This window comes from Azolla caroliniana, unplaced genomic scaffold (genome assembly GCF_043228905.1).
Source record: "Azolla caroliniana isolate FFs.n. ecotype wild unplaced genomic scaffold, voAzoCaro1.0.p SCAF_17, whole genome shotgun sequence".
NCBI classification, from domain to species: Eukaryota; Viridiplantae; Streptophyta; class Polypodiopsida; order Salviniales; family Salviniaceae; genus Azolla; species Azolla caroliniana.
This window is the reverse complement of record NW_028230452.1, coordinates 2,302,054-2,322,652: the sequence shown is the minus strand read 5'-3', so window position 1 is coordinate 2,322,652 and position 20,599 is coordinate 2,302,054. Positions and strand designations below refer to the sequence as shown.

At 38.4% G+C, this 20,599-nt stretch overlaps 1 protein-coding gene and 1 long non-coding RNA gene across 3 annotated transcripts in view; one reads left to right on the top strand and one right to left on the bottom strand.

Moving 5' to 3' along the window:
• The window catches only part of LOC147852774 (uncharacterized), a 142,283-nt gene that overhangs the window by 45,231 nt on the left and 76,453 nt on the right, over positions 1–20,599 (bottom strand). Inside the window, exon 2 of one of the 2 annotated variants that reach the window (XR_015531254.1) lies at positions 8,213–8,254. The exons of the other annotated variant lie outside the window; for it this stretch is intronic. The gene's annotated coding sequence lies outside the window, so the exon portion shown is untranslated. Of the gene's footprint in view, positions 1–8,212; positions 8,255–20,599 lie in introns of those variants that run through there. 2 annotated transcript variants of the gene reach the window in all.
• Positions 1–20,599, top strand: part of LOC147852776 (uncharacterized) — an 87,348-nt gene that overhangs the window by 36,362 nt on the left and 30,387 nt on the right. The gene's annotated exons all lie outside the window — the stretch shown is intronic.

Genomic DNA, 20,599 nt, shown 5'->3' with positions numbered 1-20,599 from the left:
GAGAGCAATGAAAGACTGGCTGCGTAATGGGAGATGTCAAGAAAGCTCACCCAACGCTCCTGAAATTAAGTTGCATGCAGTGGGAGAAAGAAGTAAGGAGGCAAATGTTAGAGTTCCAATCAAATTTGTTAGGTCAAAAATATTGGAAGGGGACATGCTGGACAAGGGATATAGGTTTAGTCAGCAAGCTCTCACAAGATTGACGGATTTGTCACAAGGGGAAGCTCTAGGGCTAAGGGTTTATGTAATTGTTGGTGAACGAAACAAGCTGCCGACTATAGGCTTCTCTTTTGATCTAACAGACCTAGAGGTTACAACTAGTAACATGCCACGGATCTCCAACTTTATAGAAGTCAAGGCACACAAATACTTTCGCAGCCTACCTATCAATTGGAATGGAGATAATTGGAGGTTGATGTGGCTGAATGCTGGAATGATATGCGGGAGTTTTCATAATTCTTGCATTAAAAAACAGATTTTACTAGGCCTAGAGGAGATGATAGACCCTCTTGATGAGGTGTTGCACTTCCATGAGGAGGAAATGGCTGAAGCTACAAGGAAAGATGTTGTTTTAGGATGGGAGAGGATCAAGTCGGGAGGTTGGGCATGGGCTCGTGGGGAGGGACTATGTCCAGCTTGGGAGACCTCACAATTGTTCTCATGAAATTAATCACGTGGAACATACAAGGTCTAGGCGGTAGTAAATGTATGTTGGAGAGGAAGAACCTCCGCCAAGAGTTCAAATCCCCTAGCTTTAGGGGGATCCCAGACATTTTGCTCTTGCAAGAGCACCATTTGAGTGCGAACAGAATCTCGAGTATTGGCAATCCTCTAGCGGGGGATTGGCATACTATTTGGTCCCCAGCGCAAGGTGAGCATGGTAGAAAAGGGGGTGTTTGTACATCTATTAAGAATAATCCAGATATAATTGTTGTGGGCCAAGGCACCATCATGGAGGGACGTGCCATCTATGTGACAATCAGATGGCAACAACGTATCATTGGAATAATAAATGTGTACGCGCCCAATTCGACAACGATGCGGGCCCTTTTTTGGAGGCAATTGGCTGATGGATTGCCGATGGCAGATGCATGGATCCTCGCAGGGGATTTTAACATGACTATGCACGCAGAAGACAAGGTGGGGGGCATGCATACGACGGTGCAGGGGTCAGAGCTAGTTGCATGGGATTTGTTGATGGGCAGAATGGGAGTGAAAGATGCTTGGTATGTACTAAAAAAGCCTCGGAGCTCATTATCCTTCTCAAGAGAAGGTTGTAATATAAATGGCTATTGTATGTCTCGCATAGACAGAATATACATAAGCTCGGAATTGGAAAAATATGGCAGCAATGTTGAAATCATCGCAGGTTCAGCTTACTCTGATCACATGCCGGTTTCGATTACGTTGGTCACTCAGAGGTTGAACAAAAGGGACTGCAACTTAAGGATTAGTAATAAGCTTTTTGAGGATGTGGAGGTGAGAAGTAAGATAAGGAGTATATGGGAAAATAATCTAGCTGGTTGTGGTGCTTTGGATAATCTTCAAGGAAAGATTATTGAAACTTCAAAGTATTTGCATGAAGAGACTAAAAATAGATTGGAGAGATCTAAGGAAAGAGAGGTGAGACTAAGAAGATCGATAGCGGCTGCCCAAAGAATGCTCCAGAAAAATCCCAAGTGTCTTTGGTCAAGATCAGGTTTGGAGGCTGCCAAAGAAACAATACAGCGACTGATTGTGTCAAGAAATAAGATGGTATTCAGGAGTTCAGCAGCTTGGTGGAGCAGGAATGGGGACAAGGTGAACCAACAATTTTTTAAGTTTAAAAAACCGAGCATAATTGGTAACTTCATTCCTAAACTGATCAAGGAGGATGGTTCACTGTCAGAAGATGTATCGGAGATCATGGAGGCAGTCACATCTCACTATAATGGGCTACTATCAAATAATTATAGTCTCCCAGACCAGCCCTCACTGGCAGAATTTGTATTGGAGGGAATGCAACCAAGAATTTCAGAGGTTGCACAAGTTAAGTTGTCAGGGCCACTCTTGGAAGAGGAGGTGTCAGATGCTCTGGCAAGTATATGTAGAACGTCTTGTCCAGGAGACGATGGATTATCAAAAGATTTTTATGAAAAATTTTGGGAAATAATTAAGGTTGACCTGGTTGCTGGACTAAATGAGGCATGGGATGATGGGTACCTCCCTAAACATTTTAAAGAGGGACTAATATTTCTAATTCCTAAGGTAAAGGGTATAGTATCAGATGTGAGGCAATGGAGACCGATTACGTTGCTCAACACAATCTATAAGATTTTTGCCAATATGCTGGCCAAGAGGGTCAAACCCCACCTACATGCGCTAATTAATGTGGGACAAACAGGATTCATGGAAAATAGATGTATAATTGATAATGTGTTGACCTTTTGGGAAGCGATTGCCCTGGCGAAGAAAACCAATCAACATATTGCATGCCTCATGCTTGACTTTGAGAAGGCATATGATAGAGTACAATGGCCTTTTTTAGACAAAGTCATGGAGCGGTTGGGACTACCCTCAAAATGGAGAGCAGCTGCGTTGGCGCTTTACAAAGGAAGCTTGAGTAGTGTTGGTACTAGGGCAACGGGGCCCATCAATTCCACTATGCAAGTCTGTCAAACAGGGGTGCCCATTGGCCCCCTACCTTTATTTATTTATCTCAGAGGCATTCTCTTTCTTTTTAAATAGACCGGATGCAGGAATTCGGGGGTTGGTTGTCCCACATGCTTGTAAGGACTTGTTGGACTCCATGTATGCAGATGACACCATGCTCTATCTGCAAGGCAATGATGCTAATTTACAGCAAGCTGAAAATAGAATTGAGTTGTTCTGTAAAGCATCAGGTGGGAAAATTAATTGGAACAAAAGTAGAGGGTTTTGGGTAAGTCCAAACTCTTGGCCGAATTGGCAACCTAATGCTGATTTTCAATGGGTTCCTAATGGAAGGGCTGTTAAGTATTTGGGCTTTTTGGTGGGAATAGAGATTCAGAAAAATCAGCAACTTGAGCAAGTGAAAGACAAAATCAGAAAAAAGCTTCGGTTATGGGCATCAGTAAAGCTTTCCCTTGCAGGTAGAGTGGTTGTGGTAAACCATATTTTGTTGGCCACCATGTGGCACTCGTTGGCATGCTGGATGTTAGATAAAGAGTGCATAAAAAATATTAAGGCAATGGTGAGAGGGTTCCTTTGGTCGGGTAGAGACCATGAGACTACTTCAGCTAAAGTGGCCTGGAGTTGTTTGATCAAGGCAAAAAGTCAAGGTGGACTTGGGATGGTGGATCCAGTTCACCAAAGTAAGGCTTTACTTGGTAAGCTCTTGGTGCGAAGTCTCCAACCTGGACCAGAATTGTGGAAATTGCTTCTTAGAGACAGAGCTGAACTCTGGAGTTCGAGGAATGGCAGCCCTTGGAAGGCAAAGATGTGGTGGTTGTTCAGTCCAGGCCTAACGTTAAAAGAACCTACTAGCATGGAGGATAGGGTGGCCCGCACCATAATGAGGGCCTGGTCAAGTTTAAGAGAGGGGTTGGTCTTAATGCAGCCAAAAACAATGGAGGAACAACTCCGTCAACCTCTGTTTTGGAACCCCAGGATTCGAAGTGATGATGGTATGATGCTTGGTCAGAAAAAATACTTGCCATGGGGAAAAATGGTAGGGTACAATGTTAGTTCAGTAAGAGACTAGGAGGAGTTCAAAAGGAGAAGAAGGGAGGGTCTGGTTGGAAGTCCTAGATTTACCGGCAGGCTGGAGAAGGTTACCCACTTGATAGATAAGGCTGTTGATGGTCTAGCTAGGCTGAATGAAGAAGAGGGGGTCTGGTGTGGGTGGTTTGTAGGTGAGGGCGATGCACAAATTATCCGAGGCAGGTGCCCATCTAATGAGTATCGTTTGTGGGGCAATCTAAGTGCTTTGGCAGACAATGGCCAGTGGTTGGCAGTGCGAGTGGCAATGTTGGAAGGTAAGAAGTGGCAAGTAAACCCGGACCCAGGGAAGCTGGAATCTGATCGTAAACTCTGGATAGTTGACAACAAGCCCATATGTGATCTGGATTGGGATCCACTAGAGGTGTGGTGGCAGAAACCGGGAACGGACAAACTTGAACGGTTTTTCGAGTACACTACCAAGCTAGGAAGGCAAATCATTGGCTCTAAATTGATGGGTGCTGGCCTAACTCGCAATAGTTGGAAGGATAAAGGCATTTCTGATGACTGGTTGAAGTCGTTTTGGAGGAGGCTATGGGCGCTCGATATGCCAGAAAAAATAAAGCTTTGGTTGTGGCTTCTTAGTCACAAAGCGGTGCCGGTGGGGGAGTGGCTTAGGTGTCGTGGTGGTGAGGCTGGATGCAAAAGTTGTGGACACCCTTTGGAATCAATTCCTCATTGTTTTTGGAATTGCAGCGAGGCTATTAACATTTGGGGTAGAAGTCTCAGGATAGTGGCAGCATGCGGAGTGAATGGGAGAGTTGTATGGGGGTCCGTACAAGGGCTGAAGTTAACAGGGGAAGGCTGGGCTGAACAGTTAAACCCCCACGGACATGGTTTTATAGTGCAGGATGGCAAGGTGTTTCAACGGGTTGGAGTTCGACATGGCACTAACTCAGAATTTTTTGAAGAGATATGGATGATGGTGTCTTGTTTATCAGTCTGGCACATTTGGACCAACCGTTGTAAATTTGTTTTTCAACAACAAAAGATCCCGAGCGGTGAGGTATTATTAAATATCTGGTTTGAGTTGGTATCTTGGCTGCGGGGACGATACGACTCAATTAAGGGGGAATCTGATGCAGCTAAAAGATCTCGATCAAAGTTCTTGCTGAAATGGGGTAATTCTCCTATGGTGGGCAGATCATCATCAGGGCCTCAATGGAACTACCAAGCACCCCGATGGCTGTTTCCGGTTTCCAACAGCGTCTAGGTGCTGTAAATCTGTATAGATATGGTACAAATTATTAGGTTATTGGAGTTGTTTGGATACGTTTGTTGAAAATGAGGTGGGGACTATGTCCACTTTCGTGGGAAGGCCAGAGTGAGGGCTGGTGAGAGGAACTTTGGGTGTTCTATGATGTAATTTTGTTTGCTAACTAATGCGAAGTAGTGTTTTTTTGGAATATATATATATATATATATTCTTGGAGCAATTTTATATTCTCGAATACTACGAATATTGCGGATGTCGAATACCACGCATATCACGCATGGGTCAATCTATGCATATATATATGGTGATATGTGGAATATGTATGTACATATGTAATATGTATATCCATAGATTGATCCATGCGTAATATTCGTGGTATTCTACATCCGCAATAATCGCTATATTCGAGAATATAAAACGGCCCCAAGAATATTATAAAACCATTCGTTTAGATGTATACATACATACATACATACATACATACATACATACATATATGATATATACATATATGTGTATACACACATATCACTCATATATGTATATACACAAATACATCAATAATTAATTAACTCACTAATATAATAATTAATTAGTCCACTAATACATTAATTGATTCACTAATGCATTAATTGATTCAATAATACATTAATTGATTCAATAATACATTAATTGATTCACTAATACATTAATTAATTTACTAATACATATCTTAATTCATTAAAAAATATTAGTTATTAAGTTAATTAATTAATAATCAATTAATTAGGGCTTCTACTAAACTTAGGGTTTCAGTGGGAGCGTGAGTTGAGGACGTAGGGTTTCAGTGAGAACAGGATGTAGGATTAGAATAGAGCATGAGAGGGAGTTGAGGACGCAGGCTCAAAAGAAAGTACTACTGTCTAAATTGGGTTTATGACAGAAATTAGGGTTTTCAGCCGAAACCCTAATTTTCTGGCCGAGAACAAGATGCAGAGGGAAGCGAGGGCGGACAGGGAGTAGGGTGAGGTTCCTCGCTCGTTGCTCGTTGTTCATTCACTCGCTCAGATGAAGAAAATTTGTTTTTTATTTTTTACTTAAAAAATTCAAAAAAAAAAAGAAAACGAATATTTTTATATGTATTCGTATGGATTCGTGGGGTGGGCCCCACGAATGCGAATATTTCAATCTATGTGTATAGCTATGTATGTATCTATATATGTATATATGTAATTTATGTATGTGTAAATTTGAATATTGTGTAATATATGCTATGTAATATCTAATTTATTTATGTGTGTGCACGTGTATATATATGTAATATATGTAACTTGTTTGTAAGTATGAAGATTTGTATATATATAGTATGTAATCTTAGCCTTTAGGTGTTTTTAATGTTAATATGTATGAGTTTGTGTATACATATATATAATATGTAATTTATTTTTGTGTGTTTTGTATGTATATATGTAATTTTATTGTAGGTATTATGTACATATTTACATATGGTAATATATATTTGTACATATATTTATGTTTTGTTAATATGTATGTATAAATGAGTGTAATGTATGTATATACATATTCATGGATGTAAGTATATATGCATGTGTGATGTGTGTTATGTTTGTGTGTGTATGTATGTACATATTGTATTGTATTGTATGTATGGAATGTGTGTATGTGTGTATATATATATATATATATAATATGAATTTATTTATTTTTGTGTTTGGTTTGTATATTTGCATTTGTATATAATTGTGTGTATAATAATAAATGTCTATAATATGTAATATATAAAATATGTTTGTAAGGAAGTGTGTGTATAAATGTAATATGTAATTTTTATGTATATATGTCAATATATATGGCCAATTCTAATATGTATGTAGTATGTAATGCATGCATGTATGTGTATGTACATATTTACATATGGTAATATATAAAATATGTTTGTAAGGAAGTGTATGTATAAATGTAATATGTAATTTTTATGTATGTATGTATTATCTATATATGTATGTCAATATATATGGCCAATTCTAATATGTATGTAGTTATTAACAAACATGCATCATGAATAAAAATGACCATATTTGAAAATATGAAAATATGAAAATCTTGGAGGCCCCATTGGTATATTGGATTATCCCAATGATATTATGAGGTGAAATAGAAGAGTTTTAATCAACATTAAGTAAACCGTCTTCTCCCAAAAAAGACTTTCATAGATGAATGACCACAGAGCTTCATTCATTGCAAAGACATGATTTCCAAAGGCCAAGTAAATGTATTTTATTTGCAGTATTTTAATTACTGGCTACTGTTTTGCTAATTATGGCATTAAGTATTTATAGAGATGTTCATTGTTTGGGAGTAACGCTTTTGATTCCTGGCAATTCTACAAATCAATTATCCACTAGCCTCCCAAACATTAATCCAATTCTATTAAGTTAGTAGTTGAAAACAATTATGAAGTATTATTTTATTCTGACTCCTAAGCCAAAATCATACTTCTTTGTTGTTGATTAATTATGTCATTCTTAAATATTCTTGACCAGGATATTCTATATAAATTCAGAATTATTTCTTGAAGTATACTGAATAAGACTCCTCTTTAAAGCAGAGAAACTAATGCACTTAAATTTTTTCTAGCAAAGGAGATGGCAAAAGGATATGCCAAGTGCAAGACCACTAGGATTAATTGCATTTATTTGTGGGGTAATGAATTTTTGCATGTAAGTTGGTTCCATCAACCATGGTTCACAAATTTTAGTGTCCAAATATGATCTCTATGGTCATATGCCATGTTTTATCATTTTTCTAATTAAAGTTTTTCAATATGATAAGTGCAAGATTTAGTTGGGCAGCATTTGCCGTCACATTTGTTAATAATGCTCCTATGTCCAACAAGATCAATTAGCATCAATTAGCACATTCGATTATCGTAAAACACAACAAACATCTTGGTGGGGTTGAACTACTTTGTTGCACCTGATACCATGCAGAATTGTGTGTGTGTGTGTGTGTGAGAGAGAGAGAGAGAGAGAGAGAGAGAGAGATGTATGGAGAACTAGAGTTGTAGTGCTAGTAGTGTAACAACTTACCACTAGGGTAAGCTAATTAAGAGAGAGAGAGAGAGAGAGAGAGAGAGAGAGAGAGAGAGAGTGTGTGTGTGTGTGTGTGTGTGTGACTTGTAGCTTGGTAAGGTTGTCCAATGGAGACCATGATCATGGGTTCAACCCCTACATTCTAGAGTGGTAATGTAGGTAAATTAAGAGGAAATATCCAGAGTAATTGAGAGGTAAGGAAATGGACCTAGGCCTTCAAAATGGATACGTATGAACATCAACAATGGAATGCTTTCATGGTCCATGGAGTAAAATGCATACAATACAAAGTTGGAAAGGCATATTTATACATAGTTCGAAATTCTCATGTTGGAGATTGTGCTCCTCGTGTGAGTATTTCAAATTAGCTTTTATGATGGCACTCCTCAAAACTGTGCAGTCCAATCCAGTCCAGTTCTCTTGACCATCAGCTACTACTGATTCACTTCAATTTTAAGAAGAGGATATGGCAGAGGATTATACCTAGTGCAAGCCCAGCGGAATAGCCCACCAGAAGTGCCCAGGGAGATACAAACTCATGGAACCAAATCACAATCAATAATAGTAGCTGCTCCAGCCCGCCTGCACTTGTGCTTGTGTTTGTGTTGCAGGAGGAGGAAAGAGGGTAGTTGTGGAAATATTTAACCTAAATATTATATTATTATTAATTAGAAAAATAAGTAATTACGAAGAGTTATTTATTATTAGACTTTAGAGAAAACTCTTCATTGAAGAGACATAACTTTTTGTCCATCGTCTCTACAAACAAGTCATTTTGGCTAATGTAACATTACACAATCAATATAGAACAGATTTTATGTATGTGTAATCTCTCTCTCTAGCAATCATCCTCTATTTGTATAGTTGTCGAATTCTACATGGTATCAGATTTATAGATTTCCGCATCTATCAAATAAGACTAGAGAATCCCAAGAGCATTGATCGATTTGTCATCAAGACAAGCGCTAAGCCGGATAGCCCTCTTCCATAAAAATGACACAATCCTCAACTCCTGCCAACATTCTCAACACACATAAACTTTCATTAGTAAAGTTATCAAAGAAAAATTATCGCATTTGGAGTGCTCGACTCGAATTATTATTTCAACACTACAAACTTTGGGATGTAGTGTCAGGATTATCAACAAAACCTGATCTCCCCAGAACTGATCAAGTTATTTGGGAAGAGAAAGATCTTGTAGCAAAGATGGAATTATTAGCACATATATCAGATGTTCAAGGAGAAGCGGTTAGAAAGTTACAAACTTCGTATCAAATTTGGGTGAAATTAAAGACACAATACGAACCAAAGACGGATGCAGCACAAGTGCACAGACTACATGCATATGTCACATTTACAATGAAAGAAGAAGATGATATAGATAATTTTCTAACAACTTGGGAAAAGAAATTGGATGATACAATTACATCTGGCTTGGACATTTCCAACAAACTACAAAGATGTTTATTATTAGGTGCTTTACCCTCTTCTTGGTCATCTTTTGTGACTCCACACAATATTTAAATAAACAAACTATTGTGGAAGATCTCATGGGAGACATAAGATAAGAAGACTCGATGAGAAAGACAAGAGAAGAAAACACATCAACACAAGCAATCGCTATGGCAGCCTATCGACCTCATTACAAACCAAAAGCAAGATACAAGAGTTTCAAGAGTCAGTGGAGTAATGCACCTATGGCTAAAGGAGGAATGAAATTCACTAAGTACTATCGCAACATTTGCAAAAGACAAGGGCCACACACCACAAGAATGTAAGGCAAAACAAAAGTCTATTTGAAGATTCCCAAGCAACATTCGTCGACCACAAGCGCACATTGTAGAAGAATTCGAGGAAGAGAGAAATGGAGAAGAAGAAGAAGAAGAAGAAGAGGTTTATGTTGCCTCAATTGAAAAAAAGGATGAATATGAAGAAGAAGGTTACAACGACTTGATGCAAGCTTTTGTGGTTGAAGCACTTGTCGAGGATATACCAACAAAGAAGGATGAAAAATGGTGTCTTGACACTGGAGCAACGAACCACCTCACACATCGATCGGATTGGCTTCAAAGGTACACACCCCTACAAAATTCAATAACTACTCGATTTGGAAATAATGGAGTAAAACAAGCATTAGGCAAAGGCCAACTTACTTTTCATCTCCATGGAGGAGGAAACTTCACCATAAATTATGTGTACCACGTGCCTGGTATCACCAAGACCCTCCTTTCAATAAGCCAAGCAACTTCAAATGGAACCATCATCGAGTTCCATCATAACCAAGCCGTGATTCGTCATCTTCTACTAAATGGTCTCATCATACGAACTTCCTACAAAAGACAAGAGGGTAATATCCAATTAGTGTACATCCAACAACCCAATCAAAAATCGAAGTTCACACAACCGAAATCGAAAGACAATAGGAACTCACCTTACTTTGGCACTATCGACTTGGACATCCACACCTTGTTGTTATGCGAACACTCTAAACTCACAAGCTCGCTCAAGGAGTCCCAAAGGATATGTTTTGCAAAATTGACCTATGTGAGGCGTGCCTGTTCGGCAAAATGGCATCATTAAAGTTTACTACAAGTAACTCACGAAGAAGTCGACCTCTTGAACTTGTCCATAGTGTCATATGCGGTCCATTCCCAACTCAATCACTTTTTAAATCAAAATATTTCATTAGTTTCATCGATGATTATACAAGGTTTCCTCAATAGCAAAGACCAAGCTTTCACAACTTTTACAAATTACAAATCAGTAACAAAAAAGCAACTAAATCTACAATTGAAATGTCTACAATCTCAAATTTGATGAGTCGCTCTTTCTTGAATCCAAGACACCAACACATAACCTTAAAAATGATATTCGTGAAGGAGGCGAACAATTAGAAGATGATGTCGCCACCGTTCACGAGTCTCATAACAAGGTTGTCGTTGATGTACACCGCTCTCCAAATAGAACCGTTGTCGCCTTCTGCCACCCACACAACAATGTTGTTGACGATGTCTATTACCCTCCAAACAATGCCGCCGCCACCTATGCCATCGACTTCTGCCACCAAAAAGAACATGACGGTTGCTGATTATCGTCACCTCCCAAACAACACCGCCGCTATCCCCTTCTGCAGCCAACAGAACAACGCTATTGCTAACTTCTGCCGCCTCCCAACCAGCTCCACCGTCGCCGCCTCCCGCAAACAGAACATCGATGATGATAATCGCCGCCCTTCAAAGAGAACTCCTAGTGGCCACCGACAAAAGAATGTTGATGCCGCTGCTATCGCCACCAGCAAGCGATCGAAGAAAGCCGCTAATATCATCGCCGCCTCCCACCCCAATGTTGTCAATCGTTATGTGGTAATCCCTTGCACTTTTACAGCACCTTGCACCTCCTCCGATCTCTCCTCCACATCAATCCCTTGCATCTCCTCCCATCTCCTCCCATCTCCTCTGCTCCAAGAACTCCTCCCGTTCCACTCCGTTTGCATAAGAAACCAACATTTAAATTTAAAGTTAATAAAAATTACATCTTTAAATCTAACCAACCAACATAAAAGAACTACCCAACCTAAACTAACTAACTACATTCATTCACCCACATCTTGATAGTGGTTTCACACCATCCAACTCTACACATTATGATGACCTCACAAGAACATCATCTCCATCAACCTTGTCTTCGCCACACTTACATACATTTAACACTTTACCACTCTCTTTATCAAATTTCTCGACCTCTAATCAACATGTTCTTGAAAGCCCTCAAACCCATCAAATCATTCCGCCATTTAGTCTTGAATCACCCGACATCACTAATGATTTTTCAATCAACTCAAAATCACAATCCTCACAAGACTATCCAAACCCATATGATAATGACTCGCCACCTCGCCATACGTGCTCCTTGTCCGATATCTATAAGGAACTCGACCAATTCGAGGCACACTTTGTGGACCTCGATATGGACGCTCTCATAGTTGAAGAAGAGTCGGATACCACAAATGAATTGATTATTATCACTCAAGAAGTGTTGTCTAGTACCAATGGCCCTAAATTGAGAGCAACCATGGAAGAAGAGATGACAGCCTTATTAAAGAACAAAACTTGGAGCCTTATCGATCCACCACCTGCTCAACAAATTGTTAGTTGTAAGTGGGTTCTTCGGAAGAAGACCAATGCTAATGGAAATATTATACATTTCAAAGCTCGTCTCGTAGCTTGTGGTTTTTCTCAAATACCTGGAATTGACTTCAAAGATACATTTAGCCCTACATTGCAAAGTATCACATTTCACATATTTGTCTCTCTCGCCGTCGAACTTGATTTGGAACTCCATCACTTAGATGTTCAAACCGCTTTCCTTCACGAAGAACTTGAAGAAGAGATCTATATGCAACAACCACCACATTTTGAATATTCAACTCGACCAAATGTTGTATGTCACTTACATCGATCCTTATACGATCTGCAACAATCTCCACGAGTTTGGTATCATTGACTTCATAATTTTCTAACTAACAATGGTTATAAAATATTAAAGAATGAACCAAATGTATACATTAAAAGAGCTAAGAATAATCTCATCATAATTGGTTTTTATGTCGACAACTTACCTCTACTTGCCAACTCACTAGTGACGGTATCTACAACTTGTGAAGAAGGAACTTCAACAAGTTTTTCCAATAACTAACCTTGAACACGTTCGCATTCACAAGTGGAAAGATCACGCATAAATGGAAGGATAAGGAAAATTTTGGTTGATTTTAGGGCTTTTTCAATGATTTTACAAAACACATTGATACCAGTATCATACATGTTCAAACATACTATGAAAAAGGTTAAAAATCCACTATTTCTGTGATTTAGAAGTAACTAAAAAAAGAGGCATTTCAAAAAGTTACATTCTCAATTTATATCACGAACTTTACAACCAATGTTATTTTATAAGATTCAACGATTTTTTAGAAATCATAAGAATTCAAAACACATGCTTTTATATTACTCGATTTGTTACAAGCGGAATGTAATTACACTTAATAGCCAAAAATACATTCATGATCATTCCTTTACGGAGAATCACTACTATAACTAATATTATACAATGACGATTCCTCCTCGTCATCCTCGGATGTACCAATCAATGCATTATCTTTGTCATAAACCAAATGGTTTGACTCTAGATTATATGTAGCAGATCTCGTTTGCCTTTGACTCGAGCCACCTTGTAGAACTGGTAATATTATATCTATTGTTGACCTCCTTAATTGTCCGGCTTTTGTAAGTGTGAAGTCGTACACGATGATATCCACATCAGAGATATGAAGGGTAGAGGTGTTACGAATGTTTCGCTTCCTCTTCCTACCTCCCCTTCTTGTTGGGCATTCAATCATCTCCAATGTATACTTACCTGTAAAAGCATTTGCACTTCTAGTGTTGTACCAATGAATGTTTATAGACTTGATAGTGTTTTCTATTTCATGCATTAGCACTTCTAGAATTTTACCAACCCAAAATTGGTGGCCATGTGAATTCTCATCAGCCAGCGTTGCAATCAACATCCCCATCGTGAGCTCTTGCAAATTGCCTTGCCATCTAGCTTCAGCTGCTTTGGTCATCCTTGGTCCCACATAAATGTCTCTTTGTTGTGGATGGACCAAACTGTTATTAATCGCATTTGCCGGTTGCTCTAGAGTTCTATTTACACGATCGTGTTGCAGCGACCATGTGAATGGCGTTTCCAAATTCCAATTATCACCAAATACACAATTGTCTATAATTCCTTTTTTCTCACTATAAAATACATCCCACCATGATGTGTCTTGTTGTGTGGCATATTTTTTGGCGGCCTCAATATGCTTTCTTTTTCCTTTTAAGGCTTGGATCCATAACCGTTTTTGTTCTGATACCAAGTCACTGTGCAACTGTCCTTTCTTCTCAATTAGCATTTGATGAGCTCCATGGACAATTGTACTCGGCATACAAAGTAATAACTGGCAACCACCTTCAGGTTCCCATGTTGTAGAAGATGAATATTGTTTAGCATACAAAAGAGTAGAACCACTTATTTCATTTTTCTTTATCATAAAAATGTGATTGAAGCTTATATTGTTTAACTAAGCAAGCACTTTAACATTCCCAACACCCCCATCTAATATATATCTCTTAAAGTCATATACCTCCTTCAAGTGTAACACTTTTGGGCGTGGTGTATATGCATCACAAATGACATCAAATAGTTTAGGTAATGTGAAAACATCATGCCGAGACAACTGTCTGGAGAATGTGCTAAACATCTGATCTATATGATCATGTGTGTGGCCAACCAAAAGAAAATTGACTTTCACTTTCCTAAACAATCCTTGGTTGACCAACATACTTAGATAGCCAAACACAATTGAATTTTTGTTCTCTCTAGCAGTATTGTCCAATTGAATGTATGGAACAGGGGGGAAAGGTTGGCCCCAAGACATCAAAACTCGGTGAATCACTATACCTGTTAGGTTAGGGTCATTGTGAACATTGGGGTATGTAATGAAGACATGAGGTCCAACAGACCTATTATAAGCTAAGCATCCCACCAAGTGCATTTGAACAAGGCACTCATCATTGACGTCTTTGGGGAGCCTCCGCATATGCGGCAAGCACGTCTTCTTCTGGTCCATGCCATCTATCATTAAGCACATGTATTGTTCAGGCCTCTTCAAACACTTCTCTCTATGATGCATCGCCTCTCTATGATACATCGCCTTCTTTCGTTCTAACGATTGTGCCTCACGATGCTCTTGTAGTAACTTCTTACTCATATCCTTTTCCATTGATGTCTTTGCACCTTTAGCCAAACTTTTAAGATTTGCACAAATGGAGCAATACCCCATGCGTACTTTACGTGGAATGATAACATTTGAAAACCGAGCTCTCCATAATCTTGTGAATTGGCTATATGTGACAGACTTATTATGTGAGCCCACCATATCAGATCGATAGACATCATAAACTTCCCGACGTGTGTAATTATCAGAAAGGTGCATCCTACCTATAGTGGGCATAACTTCACAATTTAACTGAAAGTAAGTTTTCATCCAACCAATAGCATGTCTTCCAATTTCACCTTTCATATTTGGAACCTCTTTACAATTGAGCATCTGATCCCCGCTAAGTAGACGTTGTTGTACTCTATGTCGCCGCATGTTACTAACACATAACGCAATTTTGAATTCAACTCTACATATCTGTTGCGCATGGAAGATATAATACTCGAATGATACTTTGATCCCCGTACATTTCTCAGACACTAGTTGCATATGTGACCTGAGGTAAGTGTCTTGCTCATCACCAGTCATTGAAAAATAGTATCGCCTTAATTCTCGCAACTTTGATTTTCCAATCATAGAGATACAACCACAAGCACAGCATATTTTTTTGACATCAAATCCAATCTGTTTATCTGATGTCACCAAGTTAAATCTAGCTAGACGAATTCTTCGTCGGATTCTTCTAATATGCATAGGGCTTCCAGATTTCTCTTCTTGCATAGAAGTTGGTGTAACCTTGTTACTATCCAATTCTTTGTTGTGACCATCGCCCATGATATTCGATGTTTCATTGGCACTACCTTCATTCTCCGTATCTTTATTAATATCGTATTCTTCAATAGAGAACTCTTCATAGGTGTCATTATTCACATTCATTGTAGGTGAAGATGAGCTTAGACAGTACTCTTCGATAGAATAGTATTCTTCAAAAGAAAATGGTGAGTCTGTCGACAAACAATATTCTTCTGTAGAAAACGAAGAGTCTGATGACAAACAATATTCTTCAATCGAGAACGGTGAATCTTCACTCATGGGTTAAGGTCTAGACAGAGCTCTTTAAGTTATGTGCTTAGGCTAAGGCAAAAAACTAATAAGCTCCTCTCTAAACAGAAACTCCCTCAATATAATGTCTATAATATTTAATATTATATTAATACAATACATAAAAAATATTTTCTTTATTATAGTATTATATTTAACATATTACTAATTACTTAAACTAGTCTATATGAAGTTAAATCAAGTATAATATAATTACAATCATTACCAAGCCATATATATGTTAGATTAAACTTAAAATCATTGGTTAATTAATGGCACCCATATTTAATATAGAACTTCTCAGTCATTGGTTCATTAATGGCACCATTTTAAATCTAAGACTTTTCAATCATTGGTTCATTCATGCCCACATCTTTAATACAAAGCAATTAAGAGTCATAAAAATGTTGATTTCAGTAATCAATAATTGGTTCATTCATGAACCTCTATCATTGTTTCCTTCATGACCTTTAAACTCATTGTAAGTTATTTTGACTATAAAATATTCATCAATATGTTAGTTTGACTTTGTAATCATTAATGCAATCATAAGTTACTCAAGTTAATGTGACTGTGGTTACTAATTAACTAACCTCACACTTGCCAACCCTAGTTAAGCTGATTGTGGTTACTTTAACCACTGTGGCCAATCCCTATAAATAGGAAGACCTCGTCATATTTCACCCACATGAAACACAAGAGCACACAAGAGCACACAGAGCAAACAGAGCAAATAGAGCACACAGAGCACGAAGTACGATTGCGAGATCTCCGCCTAATAATTGACAAATATCAACCATGTCTTCAAAGAAAATCGATCGTCAGGACTCCAGGTAAGCCTTTGACACTGTGGACATTTTTGTAAATATGTTTTAGCATCAGGAACTCAATACGTCGTATCGAGTTCCTGTATAAAACACAAACAATATACATGAACTTGATACAGCGTATCGAGTTCTTGTGTGATGTTTAGGTTTTATACAGGAACTCCATACGGCGTATCGAGTTCCTCTTTAAAGTTTTTTATTTAAACAAGAACTCGATACGCCGTATCGAGTTCTTGTATAATATGTGTGTTTTATACAGGAACTCGATACAGTGTATCGAGTTCCTGTATTATGTTTGCGTTTTATACAGGAACTCAATACGCCGTATCGAGTTCCTCTATTTTGCTTGCGTTTTAAACAGAAACTCGATACGCAGTATCGAGTTCCTATATAATATGTGTGTTTTATACAGGAACTAGATACAACTTATCGAGTTCTTATATTATGTTAGTGTTTTAAATAGCAACTCGATATGCCGTATCGAGTTCCTGTATAACGTTTGTGTTTTAAACAGGAACTCAATACGCCATATCGAGTTCTTGTGTAACATAGGAACTCGATACGCCGTATCGAGTCAACTCTTTTACAGAGGAACTCGATACAACGTATCGAGCTCCTGGATTATGTTTGTGTTTTATACATGAACTCGATACGGCGTATCAAGTCCCTGTATAAAACAAGAACTTGAAAGAGGAATATTGTGTCTTTGGGGCAACAACTTATATTGTGTGAAAAGATATCAAACTTTCTGTCAAAATCAGTCCTTTTTTAGGGTGATTTGCCTTATTTTGTAAAAAATAGGGGTCTTAGTTATAGAGGTTTTATGACCTAGTATAGCTTAAACTAGTACAAAATAACCCACAAATTACCTTTACGATACCAAATTCAAGTCTATCATATGCAAATTCTCTACAATATGGATATGGAATCAATGTAAGCCATACCTGCCCTTCAAGACAATATATATACTTGTATACTTATTAAGATATATATTTTCTAAGTTGAATAGCTCTTACTAGAATAGATTTCTGAATATAGGACTACCATGTACACTCAATGCATGATTGATATTTATAGTTTACCACAAATCGCCTGCTAGTTTATTTCTTCATCTAATTATTTGTATTTTAATATACAATCTTAATCTACGTGACCACCTAACTTATGTTTTCGCATGTCCTTTCTTAAATAGGTCGTTTGAGAACTTGTCGGACCGACCTATGAAGAAGATAAAGCTCCGCATACAAGGTTCTCCGATTGAAACACAGACCCTAATAGCTCCAGAGACCATGAAGAGAGGAAAAAAAACTTCTCTTCAACAAGGAGACAAAATCTCAATCACATTGAGGTTAGCCAGAAGAAAGTAGTAGCAACTACTAGAGGTGAAGACCTTCCTAACCGTGATCTAACGGACAAGGAATGGTGTATGCAATACGTCGATACCAAGAAAAAAGTCGTATTGTATACATCAAAGAAGAAGGGCGAGGGGCAACTTGAAAATGAAACCCCATTTATGTATGGTCGTATTCTACGATTTGACTATGAAGATGCAAATTCAGCCAACATACTTATAATGATAGAGTGCTCTAAGGGGGTACGTAAAGTGTTCCTTTCTGAGGATCTTCTAGGAAAGGAATCTTGTGGGCTAGAAGCTTTCAAAAAAGATCTTGAAAACTCACAAAACCTTATTGTTACCTTGAAGCCTTATATATAAGACCATGTAACTCTAAGGGAGCCATTGCCCTCCCCAATGAAGGCCACAAAAAGGGCATCTAAAGTACAATCAAGACCACCAAAATGTCAGACTCTGACTCATCAAGTGAAAACGAAGATGAGGACACTAAGGGGACGCCATGAGCTGAGCTGGCATCGGGTGTGTTGTCATCCGAGCAGAATAAGATACGAAGAGAGTTAATGCAGTGTAAAGTGGTCAAGAAAGGGCAAGTGTTTAATTTTCCTATAACACACATCCATCGACCCCCTATTGATGAAAAAATAGGACGAAGACCACTGGAGATTAGAGAGCCACACCGCATGCATGTTCAAAATCTCAAGAAAAAAATGAAAATTAATCATCATGCCACTGTGGTGCCTTTTATTGTTATGGTGGATCCTGAAGAATGTGAAACCATTGAAGATTTTGATATAAGAAAGCATGATCAATATAATTACTTTGTCATTAGTGGATCGCATTCAGCGGAGGCACGTCGGCAACTTGTGAGAGAACATCCAACAACTTTCTTCTTCAAGTATGCCGAGTGCAAAATTTACGTGGGTCTCACAACTGAAGAGGCAAAGTTGTTGGCATGGGACCACAATAATGATAATGACTATAGGCAGAAAATGTCATCGATTGAGCGTATGCGGTTCTTCCACCACGAGTATTTGGACGTCAAACAAAAGTTTGGTGTGAAGCTACATCTAGGCCTACGACGTCAATGCTTGCATGAAGTCGGCATTGTGGTAGATGATAATGTTAAGTCCGATGGTCTTCGAAAGTATGAGTCTTGGTTTCAACTAGCCTTTAGAGATGGAAAAGTATGGGACCTACAGGATCAAATCTTCTCAATGTGGGAGAATAAGGAGGTCAAGGGTCAACGACAAAAAAAATGTAAGGTTGACCCTCAGCTAGAATTAAAGTCACAAGCGGCCAAGAAAATTGACTTGACAATTGAAGAAGCGGCTAACGACATGAAGCTGTCTCTGTGGAGAGCGATGCAAGGTATTAAGGATGAGCAGCTTCTTGTTCTATTTTGTCAAGGGTTGTGGTGAAAGATTTAAGCCTTGAAGAAATGGTCACTGAGTTTAATAAGTAAGTCTTTCAAATACTGATATTGAAGTCTATATGGTGCAATTCAAAGTTCTAATTTCACAATCATAAGGTGTACATGAAGATCCAAGAAGTTATGATGAAACAACTTGGATGTATAACTTGGGAACAAGTGACCGAGGATTATCCTCTAACGTCTTCATATAAGGCATTATCGGAGTATTTTATTGCATTCAAGGATTGGGATAGTATTGGTAGTTTTTCATTACGCTTTCATCATATGTAGAGCTTGTATAATAAAACTTGATGTCCTATTGCTTCTATTAGAAACTGTGTCGTGGGAAGAAACAAGGAGAAGTTAAGGATACACACGATTTCCCGACATCCTTCCTTGCACATCTCGAGAGGGCCAGAAAAGAAAAGGATCGTCGCTTAGTCAAGGCGTACGAAATGGAGGAAGATGGCTCCTTTAAACAATTTAGCCACAAAAAAGATATTACGAGAGATCTTTACTACAATGTGGTTTGCGGCGATGTTGTTGACATGATCCAAAAGGTGCCAAAGAAGGAATATACGCTAATGATTGCGGATATTCCTTACAGATTTCGAATGGATGGGTCATCATACGACGATGAACCGTTTAGGTTTAAACAGTTGGAGAAGATGGTCAAGGATTTTGCTGAGCTAACAATTGCATCCTTGTGGAGAATAGTTGTATTTCATAGTATGAACCAAGGGTACTCGGTAGCTCAAGCTTTGAGATCTCGTTGCCATGGCATTGAGAACCTTGCATGGTAAGGATTATTTATAGGTCTCATTCACTATATTGCATTTCTTAAGATTGTTCAATCTATTCTTAACTCAATGTATTATTTTTTATAGGATAAAAACCAATGTAAATAGAGGGCCAACCTTTCGGTTCGTTAATGCCATTGAATACATCATGGTTGGCTACTTCGATGAAATTAAGAAACAAAGAATCAAGGAGCATTCTAATGAAGTGGGAGGTTCAAATTTGCTGGTATATCCAACAGTGACACGAAAATTGCGACATGTCACCACGACAGAACGGGGACTTGTCAACCCATACCAAAAACC